The 17,420-nt window shown below is 33.8% G+C and overlaps 1 protein-coding gene across 10 annotated transcripts in view; it reads right to left on the bottom strand.

Moving 5' to 3' along the window:
* The window catches only part of LOC118745772 (potassium voltage-gated channel protein Shal), a 247,371-nt gene extending 237,746 nt beyond the window's left edge, over positions 1 to 9,625 (bottom strand). For 3 of the 10 annotated variants that reach the window (XM_036479434.1, XM_036479430.1, XM_036479433.1), the window contains exon 1: positions 9,428 to 9,521. The gene's annotated coding sequence lies outside the window, so the exon portion shown is untranslated. Of the gene's footprint in view, positions 1 to 9,165; positions 9,522 to 9,609 lie in introns of those variants that run through there. The other 7 variants (XM_036479425.1, XM_036479435.1, XM_036479427.1 and 4 more) reach the window with 5 other exon arrangements.
* Between the last annotated feature and the right edge of the window lie 7,795 nt (positions 9,626 to 17,420).

The following is a 17,420-nucleotide window of genomic DNA, read 5'->3' as shown; positions in this document are numbered from 1 at the left end:
TCTCAGTAGACTTTGTATTATTATTTAGAAAATATCTTACGAAATTTATCGGTTTTAGCTATTCAAATAAAGAAGTTTTACAGTAAAATCCCATATCTGAACAATCAGATGTATGGAAGATATATGTTGTAGTCATCCGATCCTTGTTATTTTCACTGTAAGTATTCTGTTAATAATGAGTGAAAATGGTGCGAAATTTCATGTTCCTAGCTGCATAAATGGAGGAGTTATGATAAAAGACCTCATATCTGAACAATCAGTTGTATGGGGGCTGCAGGTTATAGTGACCCGATCTTTATTATTTTCGAGGTAAGTCTTCTGTTGATAATGAGTGAAAACAGCGCGAAATTTCATGGTCCTAGCTACATAAATGGATGAATTATAACGAAAAATCTCATATCTGAACAATCAGTTGTATGGGAGCTATAGGTTATAGTTACCCGATCTTTTTAATTTTCACTGTAAGTTTTCTGTAGATAATTATTGAAAACAGTGCGGAATTTCATGTTCCTAGCTATATAAATGGAGGAGTTATAACGCAAAATTTTATATCTGAACAATCCGTTGTATGGGAGCTATAGGTTATAGTGACCCGACCTTTGTAATTTTCACTATAAGTATTCTGTTGATAATGGGTGCAAGTATTGCAAAATTTCATGTTCGTAGCTGCATAATTGTATGGGAGCTATATGTTATAGTGGTCCGATTCTTCCGGTTCCGACAAATGATTAATACATTATAAAAATACACCCACCTACCAAATTTCATCCGGATATCTCGAAAACTGAGAGACTAGATTGCATACAAACAGACAGACAGACGGACAGACGGACAGACGGACATGGCTAAATCAACTCAGCTCGACGTTCTGATCATATAAGTATACATTTTCATGGGTCTATCTCTTTTTGTTCTGGTACTTACAAACATCGGACCAAAGTTATAATACCATTTCATGCTCATGAAAGGTATAAAAAGGCAGGAAAAGGCACTAGGTGTTGCAAAAAAGGCAAAACAAAATAGCGAAAAAGGCGGGAAAAGGCACTAGGTATTGCAAAAAAAGCAAAATATGGCACTAAAAAAAGACAGAAAATACAAACAATCAAAAAATACATTTATTTTAGAAATGTTTATATTACAAAAAGAGAAAAACTATGAACTAGTTTCATTAGATGAAAAATTTGTACTTTGAATCTTTGACTATTTTATCCTTACGAGTTTCTAACTAATAAAACTTTAATCTGTATAGTTGTAGTAACACTGAACCACAAGATGCATTTTGAAGTTTTCTGGCAGCATTTTCATTCGATTTTCGCGAAGAAAAGCCTTGAATGTACTAAATGTGCGCTCTACGTAAGTTGATACAAGTGGAGCCCAATTTAAATATGGAACGTTTGAAACGTTCATATTATCAGGAATAAGGGCGTTTTCCTCGCCCTTTACGCTTAACGCTTATATAAGCCGCATGGGCATGTGTATATTTTTTAATCTTAAAAAAGAAATTGTAAATGCTATAATCGCTTTTTTAAAGGTAGAAAAGGCAAATATCTTAAAAAATGCAAAAAAAAGGCAAATATCTTAAAAAAGGCAAAAAAAAGGCAACATCAAATGTGTATATATAGAATCAGGTAAAGCTAAATCGTGGACATTCTTAATCGAATATACTCTATCTCTTTAGCAGAAAAAAAGGCAATTTCCATAAAATCCGTTCCCTGGTGATGACAAATTTAGTCAGAAAGAATAAAGTTGAAGAGTTGATTTTTTGGAAATAAAGATGAAATTCGATTTTTTTCTAGAAAAATTCGATTTTATCCGAATTTTAGCAACACAAAGTTCGATTTCAAAAATTCGCCATCTTGGAGCTAAAATTCGACTAAAATTCGAATATCGAAGGCTGGGAGGCGTGATAACCAAACATTGAACAACCGGCCCTCAATCGACATCATGCATCAGTAGGGATGAATCGATACGAGTAAATCCAAGTACATACTCGGTACTTTTCTCGCTTTACCACGTATTTTTGTACTCGATGCTTTTTACTGCGATCCAAGTAGGGCATTGACTAAGACTTAGGCCGGTTGTTCAGGGCCGTTTGTTCAATGTCTGGTTAGCACAAATCGGAGTTTGAAGCTCGGGTTAAATACAATGACTGCTTTATCGATCACATGTTATAGGCATGATGTCGAAAACGTCGATAATGATGTTTACTGGGAGATAACCATACATTGAACAACCGGCCCTCAATCGACATCATGCATCAGTAGGGATGAATCGATACAAGTAAATCCAAGTACATACTCGATACTTTCCTCGATTTACCAAGTACTTTTGATCTCGATACTTTTTACTGCGATCCAAGTAGGTATCGAAAAAAGTACTTATATCGGAAGCGCAAAACATCTTTGAAAAGTAACCCATTAGAGGAATGGGAAGATATGTGCACTACATTTCCGCAGCTATATAAACAAGCCCGTCTATACATAACGGTTGTTGGGTAATCAGGCCCTTGCGAGAGGCTTTTCTCAAAACAGATACAACTATATCAAAATCTTGAAACCGCCTTCCAGGAAAACACTTGGAAAGGTTAATTTTTTTTTTATATGAAAAAAACTTTATCTATTAATCTTGTAAAAATGTATTATATTGTTTTTTGAAATCAAATACTATACAAATATAATTGAGTAGTCCACTTGCAAACAGCGTTATATAATTTTATAATAGTAAGCCATAAATAAAACAAAAAACGTTTACAACAGCAAGTAAAATCCAAAATGTATCTTTTTATTATCTGAAAATTTGGATAAATGAGATCCTAATAACATTAAAAAACAAAATCGCAGTATGGTACACTGGGGAAAAATTTTAGAATTAAAAATACGTGTTAAATTAAAAAAAAATACGCATATGAAAGAGCACCAACCAACTCGTTTTAAATTTGAGTATGTACGATATAAAATATGTCGTTGTGAAGTGCACAGATGCTTTTTCGTAATTAAGAAGAAAAATAAATAAAAAATTAATTTTATGTCCAATCTGATGGTAATTGAACCCGGAACCTCTTTGGCAGCGACCAATCGTATCAAGCGCCTTTGCACACTCAGCTACAGCCGTACATGTAATTGTGTTTCCAAATGTTGAGTTTGAATCAACATCACAGCGCGCGATTAGTGCATTTGTACAGATAAACATGTACCATGTATGTGTATGTGTTGTCACGGCTGTGCATGCTTTGTATACATATAAGGGGTATTCTCTGAGTCTTGCAAAGCCCTTGCACGGTGTACGGATTGCACGGTTTGCAAAGCTGTCCCATACGAAAACCGGTTTTTACCGTGCAATCCGTGCAATCTGTGCACCATGCAAGGGCTTTGCAAGACTCAGAGAATACCCCTATACTTTCTTAATTACATAAGAAAAAGCATCTGAGTCGTGCAAAACGCCATCCGTGCAGTGAAAAAGGCTTCATTTTAATACAGGCGTATTTAAATTGAATATTTCCATTATACATACACTACGTAAAATTTGGTATCACCTTTCTCTTGATTTAAATACGAACATTTTTAAACGGTAATTAAATAAAAAATTTCATTTTTACAACGCGTTTTTTTCTCAGTGTAGTTTTTGCAAATTTTATATATAAAAAATTAATATAGCGAGTTTTGTAACAATAACTTTTACATCGCTAGCTTTTTATAACTTTTCGCGTTCTCTCTTCCATGAAGATTGGTCTGCCTCTTTTTTACGACGTCTTCCACTAGGCACCGAAACTACTACGTTTTCTTCCAGTTTTCTAAGTTCATTAGAAGATGGAGACTTTTTAACTTGTATAAATACGTACAATAAATATCATAGCGACTTTTGAAAGTGTATATATACATACAGTAAGTATTATAGCGACTTTTGCTAGAGTAGCTAACATTTGATGCTATTTTTTCAGAATATATGTATAAAGATTTTGCACTGTATTGTTAGTGGACATGAAACTACTTTAAATACTGCTATGTTAACCACCAAAAACTAAAAATCGAAAAAATTTTACATGGAGCACTTTGCAAGTGGACTACTCAATTATTGTCTTAAATTTTTGGATGAAGAAATATTAAAAGATAAACAATCTTGCAAATTAAAAAGATTGTATATTTTTTTTATTTGAGTGCACCAAAAATAAATCGATAGTACCTCCACTCGATAGTTTTCGAAACGATAGTTGAAAACATCGAGAGTATCGATAGTACTATCGTCGTGAAAGGTATTGAATTGAAACGCTCAATTGCTTGAAAATTAAATAATTTATAAATTAAAGAGACGGTATATTTTTTTTAATTTGAGTGCATCAAAAATAACTTTTTATAATAATAAAATAAACTTATTAATTTATGCGTCTGAATTATATACATGCCCTTGCATCCCCTTAAATAGCGACAGGCAAAATCTTTTTTATATGGCAAAATTAAAATCGGATTGTGTTTGTCCCTTTTAAAGTGCAAAGAAGTGAAATTGGCTATATAAATACATTTAAAATACTACAAAACAAACAAAATAAAAGATATTCATTTAAATTGACAACTCATTCTTATAAACCCAGCAAAAAACGCAATTACCACAGAAACGAAAGTGGAAACGAGCTAGGCGATGGGAATCGCTCACCCTTTCGCTTCAAGAAGGCATTATTTTAACATAGGTATGTCATTGGCGGTAAGCCCTTACCCGCAACATTACCTTCATACGAAGGGAGAACGCATGGATAAACAGAATCCAAAGAAGCGAACAAAGAATGCCTTGCAGAGAAACTAATGTAGAATGCCTAGATATGTACATACTTATTTATATTAAATTGAAATCATAAAATGTTTTAAAAGATTAAAATTATTTAAAAATTTTATAAATCAGTATTTAGGTGTTAAGATTTTACTTAAAAAATCGGTATGTACATACATGCATATTTAATTAAGCTTAAAATTGAACTTCCTCACTCTTGTACTTCACTTCATTGACTGACTTCGCTTCAAACTGAACAAAGCAAAACATGATTTTTATGCGAGACAAATTTCCACAGAAAGTAACGGTAGAAAAAGAATTTTTGGATATTTGGGGTGCTCACAGTTCGTTCCAAATTGTGTCTGAAAATGACACAATTGAGACATCTTTAGCATCAAACTGTGAGCACCCCTTTCTAGCAGTCGTCGCAAAATCGTCTCAAAACTTTTCTGGTATTGCCAGACATTTCTTCCTTGCGTGCATTTTTTATATGTCGCCTTTCGATTTTGTTTCTGAAAAATTGTAATTATTTAACTTAATTACCAATTCGTATTATTTGTTATTTCTTTTCCTTGATTTGTTTCTTCTCATCAGAAATTGCGCTCAAATTACATGCAAATACAGAAAACGTGCCCAATAAATAAAAAAAAATGTGATTAGTATTGCCATAATGCAACCCTGCTACGAGGTTGCAAAATGTAGACGCGTAAAAAACATACCTTTGAGTGTGACAAAATGTAGACGGCGTCGTTTTCCAATTTTGTATGGGAAACAACAACACCACAGATTTTACGGTTAGAAAACGTCTTAAAATGTAGACGTCTACATTTTGAGACACTATTTGGAACGAACTGTGAACACCCCAATTCATTCTATTTTTCATCTGACGATGCAGCATTCTACTTTGCATTCTCTTATACGCTATGCCTTCTACAACACGTTACCACTAAAAGTGATTACCGATTTTTTGCTGGGAAAGTTCAACTGAGATCAAATACGGAGGCGCATATCAAAATCCGAACAAGGGAAATTATTGACATTTTACCATTTTATAAGAAAACGAACATAGTATCGCTCAAAATAATAGCACCCCAACATTTTTTAGCAGTTTTGACTACTTTTTTTGTTTATTTAGTGTCTACTAATTTTTTATAAAAAATGTACAAAACATAAAAAACTACAATATAAATAAAAATTCAAGAATTTCTATAAAAATTTTGTGTAAGCAATTTTATAGCTTATTAAATTTTACTATAACTCAGTGTAAGCTTATAGTTGCTAAAAATCCCAATGACTTAAATTTTTTTTTTGCCGACTGTGTTGTGAATTTTCTTGCATAAAAAAAAAATAATGTAATGAGTAGAGATGTAAAGAAGAGACATTGTGAAGCCTTGCTAAAACCGACATCGATAGTTTTCAAAAACTATCGATAGTGGCGACAGTTTTCAACTATCGATACTATCGATGTGTGGTCACAGGCCGCTCAGTAAGCTATGGCATGTCGATCACTGCGCTAGGTAGAGAAAGAAAAGTGTGTGCTATGACATGCCCAGACTTGTTTGTCTCAGTTTCAGTTTTGCCATCGCCGCGAGTTGTTTCGGTGTGCGCGTAGTTATTTAAAAATATAAAGTTTGATGCCAACCGGGGTTTCTCAGTGAATATATAATTCATGTGAATTATAATTAGAAAGTATCTATTTAGCCAAGGAAAAAGCAAAGCAGTATACTTAAACCAGCACTTACAGCAGAAATTGACCTGGGTTTTTGCACGACTGTTCCTGTTTCATCGTTTCTTTTTAGAAAATTCTATGTATGTAAATATGTATGTATTTTTTATGCTTTATATATGCAAATAAAAGCAGAAAGTAAACACAACAACCATCGAGTAAATTTTTATTTGTGTCAAACAGAAGCTTTTTCTCCAATAATAAACGGTTAGCTGATTTAAGTCTACAGCAAGTTCACAAAATTAATTGAAAACTTGTATCAACCGAAGCATTGTTTATATTTGCTCAACAACGATTTTATTCAACTAACAATATTGTCCACTCAAGGTAATCATTTTGTAATTATTAACAAATATACATTTGTCCCAACTAGAAGTCTCAAGTAAATTGTAGACTTTCGTGACCTAGATATTTATTTCGCCATATCCAACTGTGCCACTTGGTCACTATAACCAAATCTTGGTAATTATAACTAAACCTTTGTCTGGGTGTATTGAGAATAAAATTACAACTTGTAATAATAATCCCTCATACGGTGTTACGCATTTAAAACGTAACGTAATTGCCTCGTGGAACCGCGTGATATTAAAGGAATTGGCACCGTGCATAGCCGCACTTTGCACTAGGCATTTATATTTGACACTATCATTTCTCACTTCGTTTGCCCCAAGCCAAACTGGCAAAGTTTTGGGCAGTCTAATAAGAGTAAATATATATCAATATAGATAATTTTTCCAAAAATAAATTTAATTAAAAACTTCAATCAGAAATAGGCTTGACACAACAACTATTTAAAAATAAAATCTCTCTTAATTTTAGTACGATTTGTAGACAATTTCAAAAACTTCATCAAAAATATACGATTCTAAGGAATAATCCATCTATGATTGATATACATACATACAGTGAACCAATTAAAAGCTGGGAAGCAATATTTTAGCAAGTTTTGGCTATTTTTCTTTAATTTATTCAATGTTTATTATTTTTTTATCAAAGTATAGCTGATTACTTAAAAAACGCGATATAAATCCAAATTTCACACTTTGTGCAAAAATTGCGAAAATTCTGCAAAGTTTGACCAAAATTTCAAACTTCGTAATCAGCAACTTTAGACAAAATTTTGGTATGCAGTTTTGCAGCCCATTAAATTTTAGTATAATAAAGTGCAAATTACCGTTGATTTTTGGCAATTTTTTTTTGTCTGACGGTTTTCCGCATTATTTTCTACATAAAGTAAAAATACTGTCCTTATTATGTCATTATAATTAATTAACGACTGCTTTATCGATCACATGTTATATGCATGATGTCGAAAACGTCGATAATGATGTTTAACCGGCAAGTAGTGATAACCAGACATTGAATAACCGGCCCTTAAAAGAGTAGACATCCCTGTCATGCATATAACATGTGATCGATAAAGCAGTCGTTGCCGATTTATGTTAATCAAACATTAAACTACAGGCCCTTAATGCTCGTTTTAATGTATTATCTAATTGCGATCTGCTTGATTTCGCTTTATCTATGTAGATAAAATTTTCTAAATAAAATCTAAATTTATTTGCTTAACAGGGAATTTATATTAATTGCTAATATTCCATCTACCGAATTTTAGTTGTTTGTTATATTTTTGCTAAACCTGTAAGATACTCTATACTGTGCATTAATAAATAAATAAATAAACCAATGCAAAAGTATCACTTGTAAGAATAAGTATAAGCTTTAGCTCGAAAGGTGTTTTCTAGAATTGCTTGGTCTAGGTCAAAGATTATTATTTTGATAATGTCATCTGTTTTGAACTGAAAGATGGGATCATGTTCAACTCCAGAGTACCATTAAAATGTATGTATGTGGAGCTTCACTCTGAAATCAACAGGCTTTGACCTAGCCTTACACAGGTTTTGACGAGATTTGCCAATGCCAGCCGCTATAGAAATCTTAGTGAATTATATGATCTTGATAGTCGGAGACAATACCCCATGTCATTTAAGCTTTGAACAAAAAACACTCAGATAACTTATGATAAACTCCACAGTACTTAAGAACGACCGAATGAACTTTTGAGTGAGTAGCGCGAAAAATCATTTGGCTGGATGATTTGATATAAAGCTCGCACTATCGCGTGGTGACTCTGAGCTTAGCGAGTCGCACTATTTTATTTTTCAAAATATTGTATTTGAAGGGACATACTAAATTAAAAGTATCTGATATGTGTACCGGCGCTGGGTAAATTCAATTATATTGAATGCAACCGCCTCGAATGGTACTCATTTCTTTTGGAAAGTGTTCACATTCACTTTGCGATGTTTGTAATAAAAGTTCGTTGAATTAGCATAGATATGTACGTTTGTACGTATTTATGTAAATATATACTTTCATTCATTTTCGTTTTGCTATTCGTATTAAAAAGTACACACTTGAATTTTTATAGCAAATGATGTTATAAACTGTTCACATACATATGTATGTACATACATATGAATATATGTAAGTTATATAGTAGAAACACATAAAGCCTTAGTAATTTTTACGATATTTATGGCCTTCTAAACACAAATCGTTATTTTAAAATTGTTTTGGAATGGCAAATGTAGTCAGCAGATTACTATTTCGGAGTGTTGTTATTTATCAAGCGAAGGACTCACTACATTCATACATTACTACATATGTATCATACATACATGAATAAACTACACGCACACAAATTCGAACTGATGTATTCCTTTCGTTTGCAAAAAAGAACAACTTAACTTCAACTTCGGAATTTGTTCCCGCGGAACACTTAATTGAGTTTTCTAAGTTTTTTAACCTGCCACTTTAGTGCAATCGGATTTATTTCATTTCTTGCATTTTCATCTTGGTTGTTGATATGTACTACATATATGTGGCAGCTTTCCCGAAGTTTTTGTTTTCTACATCTACATTGAAATCATTGTTACCAACATAACTGTTTATCTGGCGAAAGACTTATTAACACTACTGTTATCCTTAAAACTTTATCCAAATTGATTTTCACGTCCAGTGGCATTTGTTTAAATTTTCATAACAATTTCTAATTACTGCACACTTTTAGTAGCAAAACAACGAGCCGAAATGTATTCAAAGAAATCGAGTATACATAGCACCTTTGACGCTTGCGGCATGGATGTACTAAATGGCTGCTCGATTTATTGATAGAAACCACCGTCTCCTCTCACAATCACTATGTACATACATATGTATGTGTGTATGCATGTACATTTATGAATACACAGTAGAGAGCACAAAAAATGCACCACAATCTACAGCGGAGAGACAATATATTCAAATCCCACAGAAGAACAAGAAGAGTGATTAATAGTGTGAAAAGTATGCTGATCCAGTTAAGATATATATAAACAATCCTCATCAGGCGCAGTACTAGAAAGTTACTAACCTTTAAGTGCATCGTGGTGTAGAATGGTTTTAGGATTGGGCTTTCGGTGAACTCATATGTCGCACGTTTAATAATAGTTTCGTTCCTCAACTTTTCAGAATGAAACCTGTAAAACTGTCAAAAAACAAAATTCCTCTCAAAGAAAGAGAGAAAAATCAAAAAGTACGGGAACGCTTTTCGGGTAAAAACTGGTAAAACTGTCAAATATACCGTGGGCGAAATTTTTTGTTTACATAGCAGTTTTTTATCATTTGGCGATGTTCTAAGACTATGTTCAAACAGGCCAATTAGCTGGGGAAATTAAGCTTTAAATTGCGGCATTGAATTTGGTGTTCACACACACGTCAGCTGCGCAATTAGCGAAATCAGCTGTTGGATTACCTGCAGTGATGGAAAAGATGGTGCAGTCGTACCTTTATTTAGTTCGGTACAAACACACAATTTTAGGTACATATGGAACGTAGCCAAATAAATTCTCAGGAAATCAGTTGTTATTTTTATTGACAATGCATTTTCTGGTGCGGGCAACTGATGTACTAGCTTCCCTTATATGTGAAGGGGCATACAAATGATACAGAAGGGTGGTCAAATTAACCCAACTGTAGTTCATTTCGCTAGATAGAGGGAAAATATTTCTTTTTAAAACGTCAGATCGAAGAACTGGGAGGAAAGTTATTCACCTTTTCTAACATAGCTTCGTCCCGCGCTGCTCAAAGGGACTGTTTTCATAGCCAAAATTTGTTCAGTGTGTGTGCAGAAGTTGATATGGCATCGATGGGAATTGTTATCCTACTATCTTTATTTAGAAATACATATTTACTTTTTAGGTACATCGATCCACTTTTAGGTAAAGTTTTCTGGAAACTAGGAACAATTTTATAATTCAATTTTCCATCCATGATGAAATATCAGATGTAAAAGAGGACCAGCTGATTGCTCTTTCTTCAATAAACATACCCCCAAGTCAAAATTAAACATACCTAGCAAGGTTGCATAGAGAATTTGACACAAATTAATTGCCAATTAATTAGTTGACGTTCTAGTAAATAATTTGAATTAATCATCCATGAAAACTTTAGAAATGCGAAAAATTCGACATCTTTGAACGCATTTCTAGAAAATCTGCAGCTTTAAATTTTTAATAGTGGTTCGAATAGAACGAGCTAGCTGGACAAAATCATTTAGCTGGATTTTCTGACTAACATGGTTGTATTTAATCACATTACATATGTACATTTTGTGCAATAAAATTGTAATCGGAGCTAATCGTCCATTATAAACATATGGGGCATTTCACCTCAAGTGACCCAACTTTTGATATCGATGTCTTCCGATCGGGATGAAATTTGCACCAAGCTTAGTCCTATAAAATAGTAGTTATGACACAAAATTTCAATGGGATCGGTCAAACACACTCCGAGTTGGAGGGTCTAGAATTTTGACATTTTGGTCAAACGGCCATTTTTTCGGATCCATATAACTAATTACCTTTTGTATTTAGAAAATTTTTCAGGCATGTTTTCGATAGATTTCTCTTCAGTCTTTACAAGTTTATTTTTTTTTAATTAAAAAAAATTTGTTTGAAATTTTTTTTTTTTAAATAAAAAATAACTTTTATGTTTTTTTCAAAAAGGGGTATTTTTTTTTTGCTCAAAAGAAAGCTTAGGTATTTTTCTTTAAGAGCTTTGTGGTCGCTTAGTGGGATGCGACTTGTTTATCAATCAAAATTAGCGGTTAGTAACTCGAAACAGCGGTTTTTTTAATTTTTAATATATGACCTATTGTCTTCTTTTTTTCGTATTATTGTGTAAGTGTCTCTGAAACCTGAAAATAGAACTTATATGGGAAAGTATATACAATTACCTTTCCAACGGTATATAACATGCCTAACCAAAGTTTCATACCCTCGATATGCAATCCCCGTAGTTAAGGATGATTAAGATTTTTCGTAGTCTAACACAGCAGGTGCGATTTTGTGCATCCAAACACTTTATTAATAGCTTTACAGAATTTTGAGTATTAGATTTGCATACCTACTAGCACAATATTTGAAAAGTATGAAGAAGATGGGATTTCCCGGTAGTTAAGGATGATTCAGATTTTTCTCTGTACCTAACCACAGCAGATTCGTCCAAACCTTTTCTCAATAGATTTGCATACCTACTCGCGCAACCTATAAGTATGTACCCTGTAGTCAAATGTACTAGTTGTAAACTACCTCACAACTAGTATGAACCGCATGCCCAACTAGTCAGCCAACTATCTTTTTTCCACGCAATCAACTGGTATTTTGAGATTTGGATAAGAATAAAATAACTAAATAATTCAAGCAGTTAATAAATATTCCTAATTTTTGTCTATACTTTGGCTTGTTGATTGATAATTAAAATTAATCAAGTAATTATATTAATTCTAATTAAAAAGAGTCGAAAATAGATGAAAATGATCAAAAATAACAAAATAATGATGTAATTAAAATTAACGAATTAATTAAAAAAATTTGTTTAAGTAATTATTAATCATTAAAAAGGTGCTAATATCGGTATTTAACCATTAAACGGTTATTCAAACAAACATGCTTTAATTAAAAATCGTTATGAATATTAATCATTATTTAACAAGTATGGTATAATTACAAGTACGTACTCGCTTTAACGATTTACAATATACCCAAATAAAAGTTATAATATTTTGTATACTCTATTGTATTCAACTGTCGAAGTTAAATAAAACAGGGCATGAATACATAAATCGTTTTGTACTTGGTACAAGTCTGGTCATTTACGAACTAGTTCGGTTTCAGTCCGGAGATTTTAGTTGCAAACTAGTATTTTTCCTGACTAGTTTGGCGTTTCACTGCAGGGTAGCTATAATAAATCAGCTCTAGTTTATGAAGGCAGTGTCTGGTCATTCTGAAGACCACTTTTTTAGAAAGAGCGTTAAAATAAAGACTGTGTTATTTACATAATTAAAATTTTCAATAGCTATGGCTCATAAAAAGGCTAAGCTTGATAATAAAATTTTTGCTTCAGTTTGCTTTAATCCCTTCAACAAAAAAAAAACCACGTATCTTCAGATACACGACGGCTTTCTGACGGCTTAATATCAAAATTCCCTACGCTACGGATGCGAATTTGTGGATCGTTCAGAAAAGAGCTCAGCAAATTGAAGGAATTACCGACTTCGAAAAGTAATGAGCCTTGTGAAGACGTTATTCTAGGTAGAGACCATATTGATTCTGAGAATGATGACCGAATTTCCGATGACGATGGTTCCAACTTTACTGAAGAAAATATGACTTCAAGGGATGAGTGCCAAAACTAATACCACAAGGATGCAATAAAAGTCCTTGAGCAAATAAAAGAAAAGTACAAAACTTCAACTAGTAGAGCAGAAAAAATTCAACTTCTCAAACTTGCTCCACCGACATGGAGTCGCGCAAAAACAATGGCTGAGTTTGGAACATCAGAAAGTAAAGCCAGGATTGCTAAAAAATTAGTTGCAGAGAATGGCATACTCACACTCCCAAACACAAAGAAAGGAAAACCTTTAGAGTGCAAAATTGAAGCTCTAGTGACTCAGTTTTATCAGCGCGATGATATGAGTCGCCTGATGCCAGGGATGAAAGACTGGCTGTCTGTACGAATTGACGGTAAGAAAGTTCAAATGCAGAAGAGGATAATTCTCTGCAACCTGAATGAGCTATTCGTGAGCTTTCAATCCGAACACGAGGATATTAAAATTGGATTCACAAAATTTACCCAGCTCAGGCCAAAACATTGCGTCTTGGCAGGAAGCAGCGGAACTCATATAGTATGCGTTTGCATTTATCATGAAAATGTGAAGCTGAAGTTGAAGGAAATCAACTTGAATTATTTAACAAATGATTCGCCGGAAGATTTAAACAGTTACCGTGATTGCCTTAAATTGACAATGTGTCCTAATGTATCAACTTCTTGCCACTTGGGTGAATGCTCAAATTGCCCGGAGCAGCGGTCATTCTTCGAAAATTTTAAGATACATTTGCAGGCAGGTGAATTCGTTATTTCATACGATTTCGCAGAAAACTATAAATATGTTATCCAGGATGCTATACAAGCGTTCCATTTCAATAACGACCAAGCAACTATATTTACAATAGTTATTTACTACATGAATGATGAAAAACTGGAACATAAAAGTATGGCAATCATATCCGACGATTTGAAGCATGACGCCGTTGCTGTTTATGAGTACCAGAAGATAATACTAAATTATCTAAAATCCAAATTCACAGTAGCGAAGGTATACTAAGTTTCGGATGGAGCTCGTCAGCATTTTAAAAACAAAAGTAGCTTCGCAAATCTTATGGCTCATGAAACAGATTTCGATACACCAGCTGAGTGGCATTTTCATCCTACTACTCATGGTAAAGGAGCATGTGATGGTATAGGAGCAAATATTAAAAGAAATGCAGCGAAGTATAGCATCCAATGCTCTCATCAAGCTCGTATCGTAGATGCGATAGCTTTATTCCGGTGGGCAAAGAATTATTGTAAAGAAACTGAAATAATGTCTAGTAGCAAAGATGATCATGCGGAAACTGCGATATCACTGAAGAGCAGATTCGAAGCTGCAGTAACAATCGATGTTACCGCTCAATATCACGCTTTCATACCGATTGGCGATGGAAGGCTCAAGTTAAAGAAGTTTTCTTCCTTTTTGGTTGTTGTTGTTTCCGACAGGGTGGGTGTATGATGTATTATGGAACGAATTTCCGTCATCCCTTGTCAAATTTGGTTTGGAGACAAACCGGTTTCGGCGTTGTGCCATCTTCAGTGTCATTTTTCGTTCTGCATAATTTTTGTTGGTGTTGCAGTGTTTGCGGTGCAAAACTAAAAAGACGTACCTAACAAAAGAAAGAGGTAGTTAACAAGGAGTATAAATATTTCATCCCGATCGGAAGACATCGATTTCAAAAGTTGGCTCACTTGAGGTGAAATGCCCCATATATATACATATGTACTATGTATATAATGTGTATCAGTGATGGGCAAAATTGTATTTACTAAGTAGTAAATGCTAAGTACAAAAGTATTTAGGTATTTTGTGTTGTTGTAAATACCCAAGTACTATTTACTTAGGTATTTACGAGCGGCTAAGTACCCAGGTAAACAATACTTAGGTTTTTAGGAGCTGCTAAATACCCAAGTAAAAAGTATTTAGGTATTTAGGAGCTATTAGATATTTAAGTAAGAAAAACTTGAGTATCTAGGAGCTGCTAGATACCAAAGTACAAAAGACGAAAGTATTAAGTAGGCGCTAAATACTCTGGTCTAGAGATGGGCACGGGCCGGGCTTTTGGCAGGGGCCCGACGGTCCCCTGCGTAAGCACATGGGTACGGCCCGGAATATTTGGTGTCAGCACGAACTCGTGCGGGCCTGGGCGTTCAGTAAAATTTCAGAAAAGCACGAAAAGGCACAAAAGCCCGTTGCTAATACTAAAAATCCAGATGAGCTTTTGTGTTTATACAAAAAAAAATAGTACGTATTTAAAACTCTTTTTTTATTTATTTATTTATTTATTTTCAATACAACAACCATAGGTTATATTTCAGTATTGAATATTAAATTAAAATGATTACAAAACCAAACAATGTTTTAATCTTAAAGCTAAAAAAATTTATAAATTACAGAGATTACAATTTAAAATCCTACAATATTGAAGTTAAGAACTAAACAAAATGTGAAAGTAGAAGTTAGAAATTAGAGGTTTGAAATTAGGGATTGAGAATAGAAAATGGGTTAAAAATGGACAATGCATTGAGATTAACATATTAAAACATATGACTAGGGCAAACGGAAAATATGTTCTTTATTCACTCGTTGTATAATTTAAGTAATGTACTCTTGAAGTGCGATGTGACCCTGATGCTCCTGAGTTGAGCAGGTAGCTTGAGCATACCATACACTTTGCCTATTGTACAGTAGATGTGATTATTCCACGTCAACGTTCTATTAAATGTTACACCTAGGTTTCTGGCTGAATCAACGAAGGGTATCACTGTTCCGTTCAATATCACATTATCGTAATTACAGAGATCTAAGTATTTTTTGTAAATGGCTATGCACTGCGATTTTTTAGGATTTAAAACTAGGCCATTGTTGCTGGCCCATTCATTAACACGGGTTAAGTCGGAGTTTAAATCATGAATACACAAATTTATTGACACTACAGGACAGCTCACATATAGTTGCACATCATCAGCATAAACATGAATGTTGCAGTGCTTCAGTACTTTAGGGAGATCATCAACGTATAATACAAATAATAATGGACCGAGTATGGATCCCTGGGGAACCCCTTTGGACACGGTTAAATAATTGGATTCCTCGTTGCCCACACTTACTGCTTGAGTCCGTCCGAGAAGATAAGAGTTGACCAGGCTCACCGCTGAAGACGAAAAGTGGAATATATTTCTTAATTTTAAACATAGCAGTTGGTGATCGACCGTATCGAAAGCCTTGGAGTGGTCAAGAAGAGTTAGAAGAGTTACGTAATTATTGTCCATATTAACTCTAATATCATCTGAAACAGTGACACAACTTTTATTCGACCTGAAGCCAGATTGGTATGCACTCACAAGCGAGTTTTTGGAAATAAACGAGTTTATCTGTTGGTGCATAATTCGTTCGAGAACTTTGGAGAGAAAGGGCAAAATCGCAATGGGTCTATAATCACCATTTGGTTTCCGAATAGGTATTATTTTGGCCCTTTTCCAACAATCGGGAAAAGTTGCAGTCGTTAGTATTGAATTTAGCACGTAGGTGAGATAGGGAAGGATTTTGGGAAGGATACATTTAACAAACTTGGGATTTAGGCCATCAGGTCCAACAGCGTTCGATTTTATGGATAGTATGGACTGGACAACATCACACTCATTAACACAAGCAAAGCTAAAATCTGACAAGGACTTGGTCGGACTAACACTGTAGCTATCGTAGCATGGTTTACCCGTGGAAGCAATGGATTCTATAAACTTTTCATTTAAATCATTGACACTAATATCATCATCAACCGGATGCGTATTTTTATTTATATTTCCCAGCCCGATTTCGCGAATTTTTTTCCACGTTTGCTTAGAACCTATTGCTGCGCTGAATATATGTTCATAGTATTTAGCTTTTTGATACTTAATAGCTTTAGTTACCTCGCTTTTCAAAATTTTGTAGCTTCCATAAAGAGCTTCGGTTTTATAGCGTTTCCAACTTTGATATAAACTGTTTCGTTTCTTAATCAATATTTTAATATTTCCATTAAACCATGGACGACTTTTACGTATGTTTGACTTCGTTATAAGTGGAACAAATTTATCAAAAAGGTAGCTAATATGGGTTTGAATAAAATCAATTTGATCATTAGGTGATATCAGACATCGCACGGATGTCCAATTAATTTGGTCAACACTTTTTCCAAGCTCGTCATAATTAATATGTGCAAAGTCACGGTAAGAATAGAAACTGTTCTTGCGTGTAAATTCA

This window comes from Rhagoletis pomonella, unplaced genomic scaffold (assembly GCF_013731165.1).
Source record: "Rhagoletis pomonella isolate Grant_MI unplaced genomic scaffold, Rhpom_1.0 Rhpom_scaffold_00009, whole genome shotgun sequence".
Classification (NCBI taxonomy): domain Eukaryota; kingdom Metazoa; phylum Arthropoda; class Insecta; order Diptera; family Tephritidae; genus Rhagoletis; species Rhagoletis pomonella.
Note: the sequence above shows the minus strand (reverse complement) of the source record. Positions and strands in the feature narration are given on the sequence as shown.